This window comes from Elaeis guineensis, chromosome 6 (genome assembly GCF_000442705.2).
Source record: "Elaeis guineensis isolate ETL-2024a chromosome 6, EG11, whole genome shotgun sequence".
In the NCBI taxonomy this organism is placed as follows: domain Eukaryota; kingdom Viridiplantae; phylum Streptophyta; class Magnoliopsida; order Arecales; family Arecaceae; genus Elaeis; species Elaeis guineensis.
Window position 1 is genome coordinate 23,973,191 of NC_025998.2, and position 13,669 is coordinate 23,986,859.

At 35.0% G+C, this 13,669-nt stretch overlaps 1 pseudogene; it reads left to right on the top strand.

Annotated features, from left to right (window-relative positions):
* The first annotated feature begins 3,909 nt into the window (after window positions 1-3,909).
* Window positions 3,910-8,375, top strand: LOC105046986 (receptor-like serine/threonine-protein kinase SD1-8; annotated as a pseudogene).
* The last annotated feature ends 5,294 nt before the right edge of the window (window positions 8,376-13,669 follow it).

Sequence of the window (13,669 nt, forward strand, 5' to 3'; positions counted from 1 at the left end):
AGTAACCTGATCATCTTGATATGAGATTATAAGCTGAAATTCTTTAGAAATTAAATATTTTTTCCTAAGTCCCTGAAGATCAAGATTGGTTAGGATGGACTATTCAGTACCAGGACCAAAGTAATCCAAGTATCTCCTTATGGAAGATTTTGGATCCTCCTAACTTGAAGTACTGACCTCGACCATTATCTGAGGTGGACATTCTACCTCAAAATCGAGCAGCGATTGGATCGATCGAGGTACACGATCGTCCTGACTCATCTCGCTACCACTATCAAAAGACATTTAAAAAAAAAGAGAAAAAAAAAGGAGAGGGGGAAGCAGTTGAGAAGAATGAAGAAAGGCTATCTAGTAGGAAAAAATGGGGTTGCAAAGGCTTGAAATCTTAAAACTATATGAGAAAGAGATCAGGAATGAAGGAATCTACATAACAGACAAAGAAAAGGTTCTAAGGAAGCTTTTGAAGGACTTTTTAACTTCGATAATCTCTTCTCCAACTCTGATGACACCGAAAAACCTCCTTTTCGGCTTTGATGGTGTCAAGAAAACTTTGGGAAGGTTGCATCAAGGCTTCTGTGCAAAGAAAATAGTAAAGTAGTTTTCAAGCAAAGTACAAGCCTATTTATAGAACTTACTAATGGTCTGGATTGGTTTGCTACACTGTTGGATTGATGCCACTTGTCAGTAATCTAACGATTCTGAAAAAAATCTGTTTGACATACCTCTCCCTGGTTGAAACACATAGGTTGGGTCTGTGTGACAACTAAAGCAGCCAATGACGGTATGACACATGATGCACTCACATCAGGGCATAGCCATTCAAATAATAATGAGCTCCTGATTTTCTAAGCACTTATAATTACTGGATCCGATGGATCATTTTTGAAAAATGATATATCATTTTGAATAATTAAAAAATTAATATTTCAACCATCAGCAACACAATGCATTTATGTTGATAACACAAGTCAGGTACAGTCTCCTGAATTAACTTCCCACACCCAATGTGAATAAGTCTACTTTGGGTTTGGAAAGTGGGGGCATGTGTTAGTACATATAAACTGACTTCATCATCTGACCACATGGCAACATCAGAATTATCTGAATTATACATATACTTCTATATCAAGCCAGCTATTTATTGATCTGCTTCAACTGTCAATTTGTCAATTTATCAACTTAACTTGACCAGAGCTGATTCTTGATAAAATATAATACTCAACTCAACAAGTACTTATCGATCTACAGTAAATCACATCGGTCCAAAGCCGATGTGACCCTAAGACACAGTATATGATGTTCAATTCATCCAGTTGTCGATCTATAGCAAGGCACATTGGTTAAATACTGATGTAACCTTAAAAATATAGTTATCTTGCAGTTGTCATCTAGCTCAGTATCAACTGTCTTTCAGCTATACTACAGTCAATCATCACGTGAGCAAATAACTCATGACCTCTATATAGCTAGTTATTCTGTTATAATAAACTAACGGCCTATAACAAACTTTTCTAATGGTCTAACAATTTGGCAAGCTTCTTCTATATAAAGAGGGACAAGGTACCCTCTACAAGATAAGTCAGAACTCACAAAGCTGAGACTCTACTAAATTACTTTCAGCTCCTTCATTGAAGGAAACGAGAGTCCTCACTCTACTCATTTAAAATCTATTTTTTTATCTTTCTATTTTTTAATTTCACTATCTGTTCTCAACGCCTTGACTGACTTAAGCATCGAAGGATTCTAAATCAAAGGGTACCCCACTAGTTTTAGGACTTCTTTTGTAGAATTTTTTTGTGGACTTCACCAAATTTTCCTTAAGAGCACTCTAGCTCAATCCAAGATCGACCTCTATTTATCCTCCGGAGTCTTGCAGCAACAGGTTGATATTTGATTTTGGATTTAGTAGCTCTGAACCAATTTTAGTTTAATTACATAATGAATGATGGAATTGAATATCTTATTTTAGTTTATTTATGATGAATTTCAGTTGATTATAATTGAAAGGCTTCATATTATTATAGGTTATATTCTTCGGTAGCATGGTCATGTTATGTCCTGAATTTGAGACGTAACACAAAGCAAGAAGGACATAAATGACAATTGATTAAAAGGCAACTTTAATCTATATAAGAAATAGGATGGAAAAATTAGTAGCTGATGGTTGCAATTAAACAAAATAGAGAAGCTTGTAGATGCATCATGGAGAATATAAAAATGATATTAATTGGATTAATGTGTCTAGCCAAATTTTCAATTAATTGAAATTGGGAAATAACATACGACGCAAATATCCACTCAAGAAAACATACGACGCCAATAGATTTCTTAAAGGTTGCGAGGATAAGGTTGGGAAAAAAAAGGAAGTAATGCATTGATTGCACAATAGTCATGGTTTTATACTTCTTTGTGAAATAGTACGCTAAGTCGGGATGCAAAATAGATTTCACTTCCTGCAAAATATCTTAGCCAATGCGGTCGGCATTTTTTTTTTCCCCAGTTAGAGAGGTATTTGTCTCTTGGTTTTTTTTTTCTTTAGTGGTTGGTAGACAGATCTAAAGGATTTTGCATTCCAGGCATATGAAGGCGTGTGATTTGCTAAACAATAGAGAGGGGGTGAATATTTAGAAAATAAGATACATTTTCTATCATGCATGTATTCATTGCAATACTTTGGTGAATTTTACAAGAATATCCCCTGTTTTTGTCATTTCCCTTGGGAAGGTATTGAACGAGAGATGCATCAGCATCTTGGTGCAACAGAAATTTTCCAGTAAACTTGCGACCTGCTGTTTTGATCATGTTAGCAGCCATCCATTGGAGCTGTTGGACTGAGCAAATGCCAGAATCTTCCTAAAATCTTGTTCCTTGGCTTCAGTGGCTTGGAAAGGGATTATCTTTTTCATGACTGCTCAATCCTCTGCAGTCAAAAGGTTCTCCCGGGCTTCGCCAAACTTGCTGGGAAGATGCGCAGCATTCGCTTCTATGACCTGGAGGAACCTTGAATTCTTTATCCTGATGCTTTTCTTCTATTGGCTGTGACAAAGTCACTGTTTTCACTGCTAATTTTGATAGATCATCCAGGCTGCTAAGATTCTGTTTTGCTCCATCTGCACAGAAAGTTGCTTTTTCTCTTGCTGCCCTTCCATTAGGCTTTGATGATCAGGAGGCCTCTTACTTCTCATCAATTTTGACATTTTTATTGTCACCCTCGATCATCTGTCTCTTGGAGACTATGATGGAGAATTTCGCTGCATTGTGATCATCAATGTGATCCTTTTTATTGCTGCATAATGATGCACTAAGATGCTTTTCTTCTTAGTCTCCATTTGCCTACAACCAGAAGAAGTGCTTTTTCCTTGGAATCTCTTAGAAGCAGCAGTTTCCATTTCCTTTAAGCTTGTATATTCCTCTATTATCTTCTTCTCTTATATGGTGTAACTTATACTGACTGTACATTCTCCTCCTCTGTTTCTGAATAAAATTGACGACTAATGAGGATTACACCCATTAGTCTCCATCATCTTCAATATATATATATATATATATATAGACCAAGTCAACTCTTTGCTCAGGGTCTCCCTTGAGGTCAAAAAAACATAGTTTGGTTGCTGGAATTCTACCGCATCACCAATCACCATCCAGACCGAGTATTTACTCCACCTAAAAAATTCAACATCAGAACAAGAAGTTTGCTGAGTACTAAAGTTGAAAAAAAAAAAAAAAAATCAAGAAAGGAAGGAAGAAAGCCACGATACGACAGGATGGTAAGTTTTAGAATTTTCAACCCATCAGAAACTTTAGACCGCGAGAGGACGAAAGCCGCAGTTCTAGATGCCCACTGGAAGTTGAGTCCAAATTGGCCTGTGGAACGTGATTTTGGTAGATATAAAACCATGCCACTAAGAATACCAAATCCACTAAGACAAGCAAGTGAAAGCCATGAAGACTTGGCTACTTCCTCTTCTTTTCCTCTGTAGCCTCTTGCCTCCCTCCATTGCAAGAGACACCATCACCCCGAACACACCCCTCAGCGATGGCCAAACTTTGGTTTCACCAGGTGGGAACTTTGAATTAGGCTTCTTCAGCCTGGGCAATTCAAAGAATACATACTTGGGCATTTGGTACAAGAATATCTCACCTCAGACATTTGTTTGGGTTGCCAATAGAGAAGCTCCGCTTACCAACAATACTGGAATCCTAAACATCAGCAGCTATGGAAATCTCATCCTCTCCAATCAGGCAGCCAAGGTTTTCTGGTCGGCAAATTCAACGAAAGCAAGTAGCCCAGTGGCACAGCTCTTGGATACCGGGAATTTTGTTGTGAAAGAAGGTACAAATGATTCAAATAGCTTGTTGTGGCAGAGTTTTGATTACCCATGTGATACGTTGCTTCCAGGAATGAAACTTGGATTGAATTTAACAACTGGTTTTGACCAATATCTTACCACATGGAAGAGCAGTGATGACCCTTCACCAGGGGACTACTCATTCAAGCTTGATCCTCATGGATCACCGGAGTTCTTCATATGGAAGCAATCGACAAAAGTGTATCGAAATGGGCCTTGGAATGGGATTCGATTCAGTGGTGAGCCTGAGATGGATTCTGACAAATACTTCACCTTTGAATTTGTCGATAATCCACCTGAAATATATTACACGTATCAAGTTGTAGACAGCTCGATTGTTTCAAGGTTTATGCTGAACCAATCAACGATTCAACGATATGTTTGGTTTAATTCATCAGTAGGGTGGAGCCTCTATTGGTCGATGCCAAGAGACCGATGCGATAATTATGCTCAGTGTGGCCCGTATGGCATTTGTAACTCGAACGACTCACCAAACTGCAACTGTCTTCAAGGATTCAGTCCCAAGTCACCACAAGAGTGGAATCTCAGAGATGGGCATGACGGGTGCGTGCGGAATACCAGGTTGGATTGCCAAGGAGATGGATTTCTAAGACTGTCTCAGGTCAAGTTGCCCGACTCCTCAAACTCCACTGTGAATGAGAGCATGAGCCTTGGGCAGTGTCAGGAACCTGCTTGAATAATTGTTCATGTACGGCCTATGCAACTGCTAATATCAGTGGAGAAGGAAGCGGTTGTATTTTTTGGGGAGGTGATCTGATAGATATTAGGCAATTTGTTGATGGTGGGCAGGATCTCTATGTTCGTCTTGCAGCATCTGATCTGAGTAAGTCTTTAGATTTTCTTTTACTTGCTTTAACTTGTAACTAAATACATGTCGAATCTTGCCTCAGGACGCATGTCAATTAGAGTCTATTGCTGAAGATGTTAACTCTAGGTAATATGGATTTTGTTGTCTAAATATGTTTTATGATGGGTGTGTGCATTTTAAATGACGTTATTCCTTCTTCAATTCTCCGATCTCTTTCCTAAACAATAAATGTGGTTATTCCTTTTGATTTAGATTTTTTTCCTTTTTTTCTTTTTGAAGAGTCCTTTTGATTTAGATATTAGAGGCTTGTAAAGTTTGAAATTGAACACTAATGTCTGATCAGATCAGTTGGATATCTTCTTCCATGCTCTGTTCACTTGTCGATGACTAATGTATACTCTTTAGTTTTTCCTGTATGAAATTGGACGCTAAAGTCTCAATGTGCTTTGTTCCTTTTTCCATGCTTTATTCCCTAACGTATACTCTTTAATTTTCCAGTATGAAACTCCAGATTCTTCTCGTAGGAAGGAAAAATGAAAACGTCAGACTTCACGTCTAGAAAAATTTGGCCATGGCCGTAGAACTTTGACCTAATCTTTAGCTTATGTTTTCTCAATGCTTGATCCAGACTGGTTGATAAAGAAAGGGAAGATTTCAATGAGAAATAACAAAGAGGTAGAGCAGAGAGGATTGACCGGCACATATAAACTAAAGATGTTCTCCTTTCCAATTCCAATTGACAAACAAAAGGCCTCCCTCAATACTTTCAACGAGAGACATCCTCGATAAAAAATCTCTACCTACAAATGATGATCACATCCTAATTTGAATTCAATTTGGTCTTTCCTAAGATGATAAAACCAAGTATCAAGCCTTTATTTTTTAAGCTGTAGCTGTTTATTATACACCAATCATCTAGTTAAAACAACGAAATGGCAAGTCTGACCTTCACTATTGTAGATAGATTAAACTGAGTCAAAAATTGTCTCATGATTCCATTAAACTAATGCATACACAGGCTCAACCGGAGGCGACTCGAACAAGAAGAAAAAGCGATTGTTATTATCTTTGTAAGTATAGCATGTGGGCTGCTGTTATTGGTGTCAAGTGGATGTTACATCTGGCATAAGATGTTCAAAGTTCATCGTAAGTTTATTACTGTTTCTTCGCAGAAAAGAACAGAACAAGGAGTTGCTATTCCCTAAATCCATGTACTCACCGCTTATATGAATTCTTCTAAACCAGGTATTAAGTTAGGTGGGCGAAGGCAGTTGTCATTTGATTTTGCTCTTACTGCATTAGGTCCTACTCAGGACCACCAGCCAGAAAATGAAGGTACCAGAGGGAAAGAACTGGAACTCCCCCTATTTGAACTAAGCACCATAGTGATGGCCACGGACAACTTCTCTATCGCTAATAAGCTTGGTGAGGGTGGCTTTGGCCCGGTTTACAAGGTAATGTTGGTGTCTCATTGCAATATTTGATTGACTTGGTTATCATTTATGGAGAAAATTCCTGATGACAGCATTTAATCAATTTCTATGAGAAGCTAAGTTTGTACCCACGGTGACTATCCTTGTTTTCATCGTATCTTTTTCTTTTATTTGTCTGATTAAAGAAGTTGACATGCTCTTGGATGATGACCCCATGAAAACTGGTTGTGATGGACCAGGGTGAACTTGAGGATGGGCAGAGCATAGCTGTGAAGAGGTTGTCAAGGCATTCACTACAAGGCATTGATGAGTTCAAGAATGAGGTTTTGTTGATCGCCAAACTTCAGCACGTAAATCTTGTTAGACTGCTTGGTTGCTGCATTCAAGGAGAAGACAGGATGCTAATCTATGAATATATGCATAATAGAAGTCTGGACACCATTATCTTCGGTTGGTCATTCTTACCTATTTTGAACTTCAATCAGATTTAAGGATTTAAATAAACATTAATAATCTTGAAATGGTAGTACAAAATACAAAACATTAAGCCTACAGATTTCCTACTTTGCTGATTTAATTAATCTTAGATATTCATGGAAACTATATAGAATTGTGCTCAAAAATAATTTTATTTGTCTATTGGAATGGAGTAGGATTTAGTTCACTTATATATATATATATATATATATGAATTTTCTACTGAATAGGCAAAATTCAACAATGTAATGGTTAAATTGCTTGATTATTGAGCAGATAAAACCAAATCCGCACTCCTGATTTGGCAAAAGCGTTTCAGTATCATTGTGGGGATTGCCCGTGGACTTCTTTATCTTCATCAGGATTCTAGGTTCAGAATCATCCACAGGGACCTCAAGGCCAGCAACGTTCTTCTAGATAAAGACATGAACCCCAAAATCTCAGACTTCGGCGTGGCAAGAATATTTGGAGGAGATCAGAGTGATGCATATACCCAGAGAGTGGTTGGAACATAGTAAGCATCATTTTTTGTAAATATTTTTACTGTGTTTATTTTGACCCTGAAAACTTTTATCCTAAACTTTCTTTAAAAAGCTCTTTTTAATAATTCTGGTGATGTCATGCAGTGGGTATATGTCTCCAGAGTATGCCATGGATGGTGTTTTCTCCGTGAAGTCAGATGTCTTTAGCTTCGGTGTCTTAGTGCTTGAAATCATAAGTGGCAAGAAGAACAGAGGAATTTATAATGCTGAGCCCAACCTAAGCCTCCTTAATCATGTAAGAAAAATGATAGGATTCATGTTTTATCAAAGTTTTTCCATCTACTTTCTAATGTCTTCTCAAATATTGATTTAAAAACTTTCAGGCATGGAAACTATGGAAGGAAGGCAAGAGCTTGGAACTGCTAGATAAGTCAATGGGTTGTTCTTACTCCATTAGTGAAGTACTCAGATGCATACAAGTGGGCCTCTTATGCGTTCAGGATAGAGCCGAGGACAGACCCCATATGTCAACTGTAATTTTGATGTTGGCGAGTGCAAGCGCAATGCTGCCACAACCAAAGCAGCCTGGTTATTGTAGCGAGAGAAGTGCAACAGATACAGAATCTTCTTCGAGTTGTACGGTGAATGAAATAACGATGACAATGTTAGCAGGCCGTTAGAGGACGGCTTATCATTAGCTGAAGGTCAATGCCAGCGTCGAACTAGGTAGCCTTTGGCTAAGAAAGATTACCCAATGTCTTACGCTCACTTTTGTGACAGTTCAAAAGAGATGTTCTTGCATGCATATATTTGTTGCAAAAGATTTTGCTACTGAAAGATTAAGTGAATATGTTACATTCAAAGTAGTACTTTACTTCCACAACTTACTGATCGGAATATGTATCTCGGGTAGTCTTACATAACTTGCTGCAAGCGAAACAGAGACACAAGACAGAAGTTCTTGCTAGTCTTACATAACTATGTATCTCTGGTACGTCTGGTGCCTCTGTAATTGTTCGCATTCGACTCTCTTACTGCGAAAGAGAACCCTCCTGTATAAATATGTAGTACATTTGTATATGAATATATAAACATGTGATGGCCCCCTCCGGCCCTATTTAAGGAGGGGTTCCCTTCTCTCTCTCTCTCTCTCATCGGAGAATCCGAAGTCCATCGGCGGCAATCCTGAAAAATCTTCACGGAAGATCGGCTCTGTACCCGTCTAATTTTCACGCCGGAAAGCCTCACCGGTGTCAAAGGTGAGCCTCCTCCCCTTCCTCTCTTCTCCTCCTTTCTCTCGTGCCCGTGTGCACAATCACCGGCGACTGGAGTCGCCGGATTTTTTTGAGAAAGGGATTCGGTCCATTTTGAATGTGTGGACACCGGTGGTCGTCGCCGGCCATTGACTTGGCCCTCCTCTTACCGTCGAGTCGCCCTCCTCGTGCCGACTGCGCCCCTTTGCCGGCTGTACCGTCGATCGGCCAGCCAACAGGGGATTGTGAGGTCCCCTGTTTCGGCCCAAAGGTAGTCTAGGAAGAAGAAAAGAAAAAGAAGAAGGAAGAAAAAGAAAAAAGAAAAAAAAGAAGGAAGAAAAAGAAAAAAGAAAAGAAGAAGGAAAAGAAAAAGAAAAAAGAAAAAGAAGAAGAAAAAAGAGAAGTAAAAAAATAAAAATAAAAAAATTATATAAAATAATAGACTCTCTCTCCTCTTTCTCTCGTGAAGAAAAAAAGAAGAAGAAAGAAAAAAAAAGAAAGAAAAATTAAATAAATAAATAAATAAATAATATATAATAATAAAATATGAGAAAAAAAGTTTCTCTCTCTTCCCTCTCTTCTTTCAACCTGAACTAGTATTTTTTCTCTCTAGAATTGGACTTTCTCTCTCTACTTTCTCTCTCTAGATTATTTCTCTCTCCTAAATTTTCTAAAATTTTGAGAAGAATGATGATGAATTTAAATGATCCTAGTGATGGATTTTTGATCTGCGATCGTCGGACGGTACACCGATACCCATTTGATCAGATTAGGTATTTTTAAGATTCTATTTTTCATGATTTTATTGAATTATCCACATGATAATCTTAGCATGATTTGATCTGATCGATCGGATTTGTTGAATCATATCGTTTGAGGAGTCCAAGATGAATTTTCTCTCTAAATTTTCTCTCTAAAATTTTCTCTCTCTAAAGCCATTTCTCTCTCGATCAATTTTTTTCTCTTGATCGATTTATCAATGAGGAATTTCTTTTAATATTTCTGATCTGATGAAGAATCTTGATCCATGATTGTTGGGCAGTGTGTTGGCACTCACCTTGATCAGACCATGAATCCTTAGATTTGATCATCCATGATCCCGATCTAGCTATAACTTGATTTGATCATGTTGATTTCATCAATCGAGATATTGGACCAATCGTAATGTTGGATTGTGTCACATGATTAATTCGAATTGTACCTATGAATTTTTTCTCTTCTGATTTTCTCTCTCCACTTGATTGTTTATGAAACCAATGAAGAAATCTCGATCCTATCACTTTGAATCCGATTTGATCCGATAGTCAAATTTTGGATTGTTTATGTCCTAATTAGATTTTGATTAGATGAAATTAGATGATCGGACCAATCTAAACCGTTGAAATATGATATTCGTATTCTTTCTGATTATTGAATTTGATCTCGTATAGGTATCATTGACACCTGATAATCGAATATTGTGATATGATTTATGAACTGAAGAATTTTGAAAGAAAATTTATAGAATTATGTGGATTTATTGGAATGCGTTTGAGGTAAGTAATGTTTCATTTTTTTTAGATTTATCAGCAAATTATAATATATTTTTCTGACATGATTTGAGAAACGATGCATGAATTGGATGAAATGATATTTTGTTATGAAAATATCTTATTTGAAATGTTATGATGAAGCATGATTGAACATATTGATTTCATGATGCATTATATTGATTGATTTCGATACTACATGATTATATGTTTTCTTATTGAAATTAGAATATGAAACATGATTTATGAAGAATTCTGATATAAGAATAATATGAATTGATAACCTGACTATGTAAAGGACCCCACCAATGGAGGCATATACGTTGGCAATTGATTTGTCCTGAGGATTTATGTCGCCAGCGAGACCAAATATGTTGCCAGAGAGATCAGCGACAAACCGCCAGAGAGACCAGCGGTTCTGAAGGACTTTGCTGCCAAATGATTCGCAGCTCACCGTAAGAAGATACGCGGTGTTATGATCCTGCCACAGAAAAAATATGGTCATAGCTCATGGTTGACGAAAAAAATTTAAGAATGAAAAAATTGAAATCTCAAAAGAAACTCGAATTTTGAAAAAAAAATAAATTTGGCATGAACTATATTGCATAATTGAAATTGATTTTAAATTGATGAACTCGATATGCTTATTTTCTATAAATGATTATTTACTTAAATGCCTGATGAAATTTGTTGAAAGTGATCATTGCTTACTGGGCTGTCTAGCTCATTACCTTTTATTTTACTGTTTTTACAGATTTGAGGAATTAAGATGATACAAGATATGAATGGAAGAGTGATCAGAAGCAGAATCTTTATACTTTTATTTTAGGTTGAAATTCTTATTGAATTTGATATAAGGCCTATGAATCATTGTTGAATTTATTGAGATATTAAAGAAAAAATTTAGATCGTTATGTTTTGGATTTAAATTATTGACTAATTATTCTGCTGTTATTTTAGGATAGCATGATAAGATACCTTGCATGCTTATGGAAGAGTTTTTTATGAGTATGCGGCGGTTGTCATGACCTCGATTCATAATCTCGGGTTGGAGGCGTGACAATTAAAGTGGTATCGGAGTATTAGTGGATGAACTAAGATGTGTATAGTATGGGTATTAGTGGATAGACACTAGGGACAATATGGTGTAGATCTTTGATGATTGTAGTGAAAAAAAATCTTTATAATTTTTTGTTAAATATTGAGATTATGTATGAAATGATCATAAGAGATTATGACATATAGAATTTGAAATATGATGGATGATCTATTGATCATGATATGATTAGTTAGATTTTGATCGAAAGTAATTGCAAAATGATTGACATAAAATTTTATTATGCATTGTGATTATTAATTTGATCATTGATTATTCAAGTGAATCGTAAGCTCAAATTCGATGTGAGAATAATACTATGATATTACTTTTAGTTGAGAAGTTGACTATTATTGGCAGGATAAAGATTTGATGATAAAATGTTATTCCAGGATAGATTAAAAAAGTCTTTTATGATGCTTGATTGGAATATTTATCGAAATTGAACTTGATATGTGGATCATATATATAAAGTAGCATATTAGGATGAATGCATATTTGAGGATATTGCAAAGAAACTATTTCTTATGGATGAAATGGATTATGAGATTGTAGGATATTCATTGTATTGGAATCTTTAATCATCATCCTTGGATCTAAATAATAGATCTTATTGTGTCTCTTGGAGACTATATGATGTGTATAAAATTTTAATTTAAAGATTTCGTATCTAAATTGATCAAGAGATATTCTAATATTATTGTTGAGGTTGTTAATGAAAGATTGATATTTTTAGATTAAGATAAAAGATATGATTTTATTTATTTGAGATTATGGGAACCATGTGAATTTATAATTTAAAAATTTGGGATTTAGGAATTGATATAGAGTTCCTTTGCTTTTGTTAACGAGGTCCCTAATTGAATCTACTATTAAATGGAGATTTGATTTTTGAGGCTTGTATGATTATTGTGAAAGGATACTTGATAGATATTAAGGATCTTGATGAAAAAAAATTTAGAAAAAATAATGATTTAAAATTCTTATATATTCGATTATGTCCAAATTTGGTGGAGCATCGAAGAACTTTTTTGTTGATTTGACTTATAAGGATTTTGATTTGGAAATTATCGAATTGAATTGATATGAGAATTAAGATTTGATTCATATTGATTATAGTAAATCTATATGATGGTTTTAAATATGATATTGGACTCAAGGGTTAATCAAGATTATTGTACACCAGTAAAAGTATGAATGAGAATCGAAAGTTAATCTTTGACTTCAATTGAAATTTGAAATTTTAGATCTTTTCTATTGATAAGATAAAAAAATAATTTGATCAAAATTTTTTTTGATGAACCTAAGAAATTTTGATTGTTAGAACAGAGTGCGCAGTGAAACATAGTAATCTAGATTACTTTGAGTAAGTCAGAATGTTGACTCTTTGAGTTAAAGAATTATGATAAATGATATTATTTGATACAAGAAATTCATTGATATTGGAAAGAATAATTTTTGGATATTCCTAATGTGATTTTCAAAAGTAGCACTTCCGTCTACTATGCTAAAAAAAAATATTTAGCATCCTAATTCTAGGATGAGTGGACCCTTGATTTTTTATTTTAGATTTAGAATATTTAGAGATAAATTTTCTCTATCCAGAATTGAATTTTATAATTCTCTATTTATTAGAAGAATTTGAGATTGTTTATCGAATAATGATTTTGATCTTAAATTATTATACTCAAATATTTATCTCCAGGATATAATAAAATTTGAAGTTTGAACTCTTTTGATCATTATTATTTCTCTGACTGAATGAAAAAGATTAAGGTTATCTATTGATATTGACGATTGTTCTACAAAAGATGGATTGAAGTTATTTATAATTTAATTTGATAATAAATCGATTAATTAAGAGTAGTTAATATTTAGATTAAAAAAAATTGATATACTTACTTAGAATAGAGACATTGAGTTTGATTATAAGAAAAAAAAATAATTTTGATTTAGATCAATTTTTGAGTTATTGATTTTTATTATGGAATGACTTAATGATAAAATTTACTTCAAGAATTAGAATATTTAAGAATTTGAGGGTTTGAGTAAGAAAATTTCGATGACTAAAAATAGTGATATTGATTCTAATCAATATTGATGATATTGATCTTTATGAAATGACTTAATGATGAAGTTGTATCGATAATTAAAATATCAAAAGTTTGAGAATGAGATTGAAATGATAAATCTTCAACTTTTGAAAGTACGAATAAGAGAA